The sequence below is a fragment of the Delphinus delphis genome, chromosome 8 (genome assembly GCF_949987515.2).
Source record: "Delphinus delphis chromosome 8, mDelDel1.2, whole genome shotgun sequence".
Classification (NCBI taxonomy): domain Eukaryota; kingdom Metazoa; phylum Chordata; class Mammalia; order Artiodactyla; family Delphinidae; genus Delphinus; species Delphinus delphis.
The window spans coordinates 26,354,596-26,364,237 of NC_082690.1; positions in this window are offsets into that span (position 1 = coordinate 26,354,596).

Consider the following 9,642-nt stretch of genomic DNA (forward strand, 5'->3'; position numbering starts at 1 on the left):
TTGTAGAAGATATGTATGAAGAGATTTAAAAAACTTTCTGGAGGGGGGTACCTGAATGCTCTATGGTTTAACCTCTTTGTTGAGCTCTAACATGATTATCAAGGCACTTATGGGGCTGTTCCTACTAGAAGGGCAAGACTCGCTTTGTGGGCAGGGGAACACTAAGTTAAATAAACAAGACAATTTTAGCTAATTTCTGAATTAGTTTGCTTGGTTTGCCATAACAAAGTACCACACTAGGTGGCTTAAATAACAGAAATTTATTTTTTCACAGTTCTGGAGGCTGGAAGTACAAATTCAAGGTGTCAGCAGGGTTGGTTTCTTCTGAAGCCTTCTCCTTGGCTTGCAGATGGTCATCTTCTCCCTGTATCCTCACCTTTTCTTCCTTCTTAAAAGGTCACCAGTCATATTGGATTAGGGCCTACCCTAATTACTTTGTTTTATTATCTTTGAAAGATCTTATCTCCAAATATAGTCACATTCTGAGGTACTAAGCATTAGGACTTCCACCATATGAATTTTGGTGGGACACAATTCAGCCCCAAACACTCTCCACTCTGCCCACCCCCAAATTCATGTCCTCACATGCAAAATATATTTGCCCTATCCCACCAGCTTCAAAAGTCTTAACCCATTCCAGCATCAACTCTAAGTCCAAAAATCTCATCTAGATATTATCTTAATAATGTATGGGTGAGATTTGGGGTATGACTCATCCTGAGGCAAAATTCCTCTCTAGTTGTGAACCTGTAAAACTGAACAAGTGTAGAGAGGGTGGGAGGGAGACGCAAGAGGGAGGAGATATGGGGATGTATGTATATGTATAGCTGATTCACTTTGTTTTACAGCAGAAGCTAACACACCATTGCAAAGCAATTATACTCCAATAAAGATGTTAAAAAAAAAAACCAAACTGAACAAGTGGTGGGCAGGCATAGGACAGACATTCTCCATTCCAAAAGGAATAAACTGGAGAGAAAAAAGGCATCACAAGTAAGTCCCAGCAAATCAAAAACTAGCAGGGGAAAATTTCATTATACTTTAAGGCTTGAGAATAATCCTCTTTGGCTTGATGCTTTGTTCTTTAGGCCAGCCAGGGTGGCCCTGCCTTCCTGGTTTACCAGGGTGATGGCCCTGCCTTCTTGGTCCTGTTTGACTTTAACATATAAATTTGGAGGGAACACAATTCAGCCCATAAAAAATTTCTATGGTAAAAATATAATCAATCAATTTGATAGAGAGAGACTGGGAGACAATGGATTAATTTATGTCAGGGAAGTCTTGTCTGAATATGTGACATTGGACCTGAGACTATGCTGAGATTATGCTCCAATAATCTGGAGGCAGATTTTTCCAGGCAGAGGAAATAAGACAGGCTTGGAATTTGAGAAATAGAAAGAAGAGTACCATGTGCAAGTTGAAGAGACAGGCAGGAGTATTGTAAACCAGAGTGAGGAGGCTAAACTTTATTCTAAATATAACAGGCAGCATTGGAGGCTTGTAAGCAGGAGAGTGGCCTTATTTCATAGGCATTTTGGCATTAACTGTACAGAAGCAAGAATAGAATATGTAAGAAGATATGGGAGTCTACTGCAGTGGTCTAGACTAGAGATTTTAGTGGTTTGGCCTTCAGTGGTGGACATAGAGAAAATTTAGTGAATTTAAGATATATTTTGGAAATGGAAAAAGACTGGCTATTGGATTGAATGGGGAGGATAAGAGAAAAGGAGGATTCTTAGCTTGAGAACTGATTGAGGTTCTCTATACTGGGATGGGAGTGAATGGGAAAAGAGTAGGAAATGGGGAAACAAAGAGTTTTGTTTGGGCCACTTTTGAGATGCCTTTAAGATTTCCTCATGGAAATGTCAAGTAAGCAGTTAGATATATGAATCTGGAGCTCTGGGGACACCAGTATTGGAGTTAAAAATTTGGGAGTTGTCAGCCTATGGATGGTATTTAAAACCATGTAACTAAACAATAAGGTATAGTTATGGTTAATTACATACTTTAAATTTCTTCAGATGATTTTTTGGTACCCTTATTTAAAAAAAATTTTTTTTGGTTCAACCCCACGTCTGTTTCCTTTTCACCGATGCTTAACTAATTATTTCAGAGGTTGGACTATCTCAGGAAAAAAGATTCAGACAATAGTAGTGGCAATAGTATATATTTAGTAGACCCTACAAACAAGATCTTTTACTTAAAAATTTTTTTTTTAATATTTTGGCCTTGCTGTGCGGCCTGTGGGATCTTAGTTCCCTGACCAGGGATCGAACCTGGGCCCCCTGCATTGGAAGCATGGAATTTTAACCACTGGACCACCAGTGAAGTCCCAAGATCTTTTAAAATAAGGGTTTTCTCCCAGCTTTACAGAGATATAATTAACAAAGAAGTTTGTATGAGTAAAGCATACAATGCAATGATTTGATATATGTATATATTGTGAAACGACTGCCACATTAAGGTTAGTTAACACATCCATCACCTCACATAGTTACCATTTTTTGTGGGTGGTGAGAACATTTAAGATCTACTCTCTTAGCAGATTTTAAGTTTACAATAAAGTATTGGTAACTTGTCACCTTGCTGTACATTATATCCCCAGAACTTATTCATCTTATAACTGAAAGTTTGTACTCTTTGACCAACATCTCCCCATTTCCCCCAGCACCTGGTAACAACCATTCTACTCTGTTTCTATGAGTTAGTTCAACTTTTTTAGATTCCACATAGTGGAATTATTTTAAGACCATGCAAAGTTTGTCTTTCTCTGTCTGACTTACTTCAGTTATCATAATGCCCTTGAATTTCATTCATGTTGTTGCAAATGGCAGTATTTCTTTTTATGGCTGAATAATATTCCATTGTATTAAAATAAGGCTTTTAAAATATGGGCTTTGAGATGAACTTAAATACAGATTACACTTGGAAAGTTCCCATTTACTTTTCATAAAAATGACTTCAGGAATTAGGGGGATCAAGATGGCATAGTAGGAGGTCATGGAGCTCACCTCCCCCCTACAAACACAGCAAAAATACATCTACATGTGTAACAATTCTCATGGAAAACTAACTGGAAAAACTGACAGAACTCCTATACAACAAAAGCTGCAGGAAAGATTGCCACATAATTGGATAGGATGAAAAAAAGGCATCAGGTTGGACCTAAGCCCCTGGGAGGGATCTGTAAGGAAGAGAAGGTCCACACAGGGGGACCCTCATTCTGGGAAGTGAGCAGGTCAACCCACAATCTGAGCATCCCAGTCCTAGGGTCTTGCCTGCAAGGCCTCTTGCCTGCTGGGAAATCTGCTGAGACAGACAGAAGGGCTGGAGAAGCCTGGTTTTTATTTGTGAGGAGTGCACACATGCTGGCTTGTTAACAATCAGGGCAGAAAGAGCATTGCATTGGCAGCTGCTGCTTCGCTGCACTTATCAATTCCAAGGCACAACACTCTGGCCCTGCTCACTCCACACCACAGCCTGGCAAAAGATCTGGGCAAAGATTTTGTCTAGCTATGTGGAGACATATTAGGGCACCTGAGGTGTGATCCAGGTGAACCTTGGAGCCCATTGTCAGCATGTGCACAAGGTGGGGAGGGGCTGCCCTGAACATCTTCAGTGTATGCACAGGGCAGTACCACAAGAGGGCACAGTGGCTAAGCTCTGCATCTTGGGCAGACAAGCCATGGGCAGGAGTACTCAATGGTTTGTTTTCCAGTGAGGGCACTTAGGCCCTGCCCACTCCATACCACAGCTTACAATAGATCTGGAGCAGACAAGTCCTGGGAGAAGTCTGCCGCAGAGGCAGCCCAGATCTCGGGGCAGCAGAGCCACCTTAATTCCTGCAGTCACAATGCCCTGAACCCCTGTGCCCTGTGTAGTCACAATGCTACTCCAAACCACAGCCTTGCACTAGATCTGGGATGAACACAAGAGAAAAAGAGATGCAACATTGGGCTGCTTCTGAGTGGAACCACAGATGCTACACAGGTGGCACATAGGTCCTCTGTGATCATATGGGCTTCACTTCCTTCAGCAATCACATCCTTTGTGGCAGGCCTTGCACTCAAGGGCAATGGAGCCTGATAGAACCTGAGCCTCAGGGTTTCTATTCCAAAAACTGGGGAGCAGAACTTGCCCCTGACAGGGCTGTGATAGCAACAGAGCACAGAGGAAGCCCTGCCTCATTCCTGCACAAGGTTTAAATCCCCTAACACCAACCACACCCATTCTGCATGGCATCCATAACAAAACCAGCCCTCACACAAAAAATACTGGACACACACAGTCTACATAGGGATGGCCCCACATAAAAACACCCCTTCAAGACCAGAGTAGATAACTGGTTCTCTTAAATTCAGAGACAGAAAAAGTTAAGTAAAATGAAAAGGCAGAGGAACTACTCCCAATTAAAAGAATAAGAGAAATCTCCTGAAAAAACAATGAATGAAACAGACCTCACCAGTCTACTAGACCCTGAGTTCAAAAATGAGGTAATAAAAATTCTAAATGAATTTAAAAGATTTTCAATGGAAATGCAGATCACTTTAACAAGGAATTAGAAACCAAAAAAATGAACCAATCAAAAACAGACAATTCAATTGTCATGATAAAAACCAATAGAGAAGCAATAAGTAGCAGACTAAATGACACTGGAGAACTAACAAGTGATCTGGAAGACAGAATAATGGAAATCACCCAATCCAAACAGTACACAGAAAGACAAATTAAAAAAAAAAAAAAGAAGAAAGTAACATACAAGATCTATGGGATGATATAAAGCATTCCAACCTACGCATAATAGGGGTTTCAGAAGGAAAAGAGAGAGAGAAGGGGATTGAAAATGTATTTGAAGAAATTATAGCTGAAAACTTCCCAAACTTAAAGAAGAAGGAAACAGATATCTAGGTATAGGAAGCACAGAGGGCCCCAAAACAGATGTACCTAAACAGACTCACACTAAGACATATCATGATTAAAATGTCAAAAGTTAAAGATAGAGAGGATTATAAAGGCAGCAAGAGAAAAACAAAGAGTCAGTTAAAAGGGAATCCCCATAAGGCTATCAGCTGATTCCTCTGCAGGAACTTTATAGGCCAGGAGGGAGTGGCATTATATATTTAAAGTCCTGAAAGAGAAAAACCTGCAACCTACGGTACTCTACCCAGCAAGATTATCATTTACAATAGAAGGAGAAAGAAATAATTTCTCAGAGAAGCAAAAACTAAAAGAATTCAGCAATACTTAACTTACCCCAAAAGAAATATTGAAGGGTCTTCTCTAAATAGAAAAGAAGCAAGAGTCTACGGGAAAGGGGAAATCACAATAGGAAAGGCAAACATATAAAAGGTTGAAAATCACTTAAATAAGCCAGAACATAGATTAAAAAACAACTTTAAAAATTGTAAAATGACTTTTAACTACAATTAATAGTAAAAACATAAGCATGAAGGTTTAAAATAGGACATCAAAGTCACAAAATGTGGGAGAAAGGAGGATAAAAATGTAGATCATTTAGACTGTGTTTTAACTTGAATGACTATCAGTTTAAAGAAAATAGATATAGTTATGGGTCAACATACTTGAACTCCATGGTAAGCACAAATAGAAAACATACAATACATTCACAAAAAACAAAAAGGAAAGAACTCAAGCATACTACAAAAGAAAATCATCAAACCACAAAAGGAAAAACAACAAGGAGAACAACAAAAGAGAACTACAAAGACAACTGGAAAACAAGGATTAAAATGGCAATAAGTACATACCTATCAATAATTACTTTAAATGTCAATGGACTAAATGCTCCAATCAAAAGACACAGAGTGGCAGATTAGATAATAAAACAAGAAACTATGATATGCTGACTACAAGAGACTCACTTCAGGGTGAAAGACACAAACTAAAAGTAAGGGGATAGAAAAAGATATTTCATGCAAATGGAAATGGCAAGAGAGTGAGGGTAGCAATAAACATATCAGACAAAATAGACTTTAAAACCAAGGCCATAAAAAAGACAAAGAAGAGCATTATCTAACGATAAAGAGATCAATACAAGAAGAGGATATTACACTCATTAACATATATGCACCCAATATAGGAGCACCTAACTATACAAAGCAAATACTAACAGACATACAGGAAGAAATTGACCATAATACAATAATAGTAAGAGACATTAACACCTTACTGACATCAATGGAGAGATCATAAGGCAACAGAGATCCTAAATGGCACAATTGACCAGTTGGACTTAATTTATATCTACAAGATCCTACATCCAAAAAAAAACAAAAACAAAAATGAAAACAAAACCAAAATACAGATTCTTTTCAAGTATGCATGGAACCTTCTCTAGGATAGAGCACATACTAGGTCACAAAACAAATCTCAACAAATTTAAAAGGATAGAAATTATTTCAAGAATTTTCTCTGAACATAACTGTATGAAACTAGAAATTAACACAGAAAGAAAACTGGGAATAGAATAAACACATGGATAGTGAACAACATGCTACTACAAATGGGTCAATGATGAAATCAAAGAAGAAATCAGAAAATACCTTGAGACAAATGAAAATGAAAACACAACCTTATAAAATTTATGGGAGGCAACAAAAGCAATTCTAAGAGAGAAGTTCATAGTGATACAGGCCTTCCTGAAGAAACAAGGAAAATCTCAAATAAACAACCTAACTTACCACCTAAAAGAATTAGAAAAAGAAAAAACAAAAACCCAAAAGCCCACAGTCATCAGAAAGAAGGAAATAATAAAGATCAGAGAGAAAATAAATAAAATAGAAATTAAAAAGCAATAGAAAATATCAGTAAAAACAAGAACTGGTTATTTGAAAAGGTAAATGAAATCAACAAACCTCTAGCTAAGCTCACCAAGAAGAAAAGAGAGATGATCCCCCAAAAAAATAAAAACAAAATAAGAAATGAAAGAGGAGAAATAATAACTGATGCCACAGAAATACAAAAAATAATGAGGGAATACTATGAACAGTTATATGCCAACAAATAGGACTACCTACAAGAAATAGACAAATTTCTAGAAACATACGGCCTGCCAAAATTGAGTCAAGAAGAAACAGATAGTTTGAACAGACTGATCACTAGCAGTGAAATAGAGTCTGTAATAAAAAACTCCCTGCAAACAAAAGCCCAGGACGGGACAGCTTCACTGGGGAATTGTACCAAACGTAAAAAGAAAAACTTATACCTATCCTTCTTCAACAATTCCAAAAAATGGAAGAGGAGGGAACGCTCCCAAATTCATTCTGTGAAACCACTATCACCTTGATACCAAAACCACACAAAGACACTACAAAAAAATATAAATTACAGGTCAATATCCTTGATGAATACAGAATCCTTAACAAAATAGTAGCAAATCAAATCCAACAATACTTAAAAAGATCATACACCATGATCAATTTGGATTCACTCCAGGGATGCAAGAATGGTTTGGCATAAGCAAATCAATCAATGTGATACACCACATTAGCAAAAGGAAAGACATAAACCACAAGATTATCTCAATAGATGCAAAAAAAAAAAAAAAAAGCATTGGGCAAAATTCAACATCCATTCATGATAAAAACTCTCACCAAAATGGGCATAGAGGGAACGTATCTCAACATAATAAAAGCCATTTATGGCAAACGCACAGCCAACATAATCCTCAATGGTGAAAAGCTGAAAGCCTTCCTGCTAAATTCAGGAACAAGACAAGGATGCCCAACTAACTACCTCTATTCAACATAGTATTAGAAGTCCTAGCCACAGCAGCCAGACAAGAAAAACAAATAAATAGTATACAGATTGGAAGGGAAGAGGTATAAATGTCACTATTTGAAGATGACATGATACTTCATATAGAGAACCCTAAAGTCTCCACACAAAAACTGTTAGAACTAATAAATAAATTCAGCAAGATAGTGGGATACTAGATTAATATACAGAACTCTGCTGCAAATCTTTACAACTAATAACAAAATATCAGAAAGAGAAAGTAAAAGAAAATAATCCTTTTTAGAATTGTGTCCAAAAACAAAAACAAAACAAAACAAAACCAAGGAATAAACTTAACCAAGGAGATGAAAGACCTATACACTGAAAACTATAAAACATTGATCATGGAAATTGAAGATGATTCAGAGGAATGGAAAGATATCCCATGCTCTTGGATTGGAAGAATTTACATTGTTAAAATGGCTATACTACTCAAAGCAATCTGCATATTTAATGCAATCCCTATCAAAATACCCAGGACAATTTTCACAGAACTGGAACAAATAATCCTAAAATTTATATGGAATCACAAAAGGGCCAGAATTGCCAAAGCAATCCTGAGGAAAAACAACAAAGTTGGAGGCATAACAGGTTCAGACTTCAGACTATATTACAAAGCTCCAGTAATCAAAACAGCATGATGTTGGGACTTCTCTGGTGGCACAGTGGTTAAGAATCCACCTGCTAATGCAGGGGACATGGGTTCAAGCCCTGGTCCAGGAAGGTTCCACATGCCATAGAGCAACTGAGCCCGCATGCCACAACTACTGGAGCCAGTGTGCCTAGAGCTGTGCTCTGCAACAAGAGAAGCCACTACAATGAGAAGTCTGCACACCTTAATGAAGAGTAGCCCCCGCTCACATCAACTAGAGAAAGCCCACGCACAGCAATGAAGACCCAACACAGCCAAAAAAATAAATATATAAATAAATTAATTAATTTTTTTAAAAAACAGCATGGTATTGGCACAAAAATAGACATATAGATCAATAGAACAGAATATAGAGCCCAGAAATAAACCCATGCATCTGTGGTCAATTAATCTATGACAAAGGAGGCAAGAATATACAATAGAGAAAAGATAGCCTCTCCAACAAGTGGTGTTGGGAAGCTGGACAGCTACATGTAAATCAATGAAATTAGAACTCTCCCTCACACCATATACAAAAATAAACTCAAAATGGTTTAAAGACTTAAATATAAGACATGACACCATAAAACTTCTGGAAGAGAACATAGGCAAAACTTTCTCTGACATAATTGTAGCAATATTTTCTTAGATCAGTCTCCTAAGGCAAAACAAATAAAAGCAAAAATAAATGGGACCTAATCAAACTTAAAAGCTTTTCATAGCAAAGGAAATCAACAAGACAAAACAACCTACAGAATGGGAGAAAATATTTGCAAATGATGCGAATGATAAGGGGTTAATATCCAAAAATATGCAAACAGCTCATACATAACTCAATATCAAAAAACCCCAAACAACCCAATTAAAAAATGAGCAGGAGACCTAAATAGAAAAATTTCCAAAGACATACAGATGGCCAACAGGGACATGAAAAGATGCTCATTGTCACTAATTATTAGAGAAATGCAAATCAAAACCACAATGAGGTATCACCTCACACTGGTTAGAATGTCTATCATCACTAAGTCTACAAATAATAAATGCTGGAGAAGATTTGGAGAAAAGGGAATACTCCTACACTGTTGGTGGGAGTGTAAATTGGTGCAGCCACTATGGAAAACAATATGGAGTGTCCTTAAAAAACTAAAAATAGAGCTACCATATGATCCAGCAATTCCACTCCTGGGTATATATCTGGAAAAAATGAAAAGTCT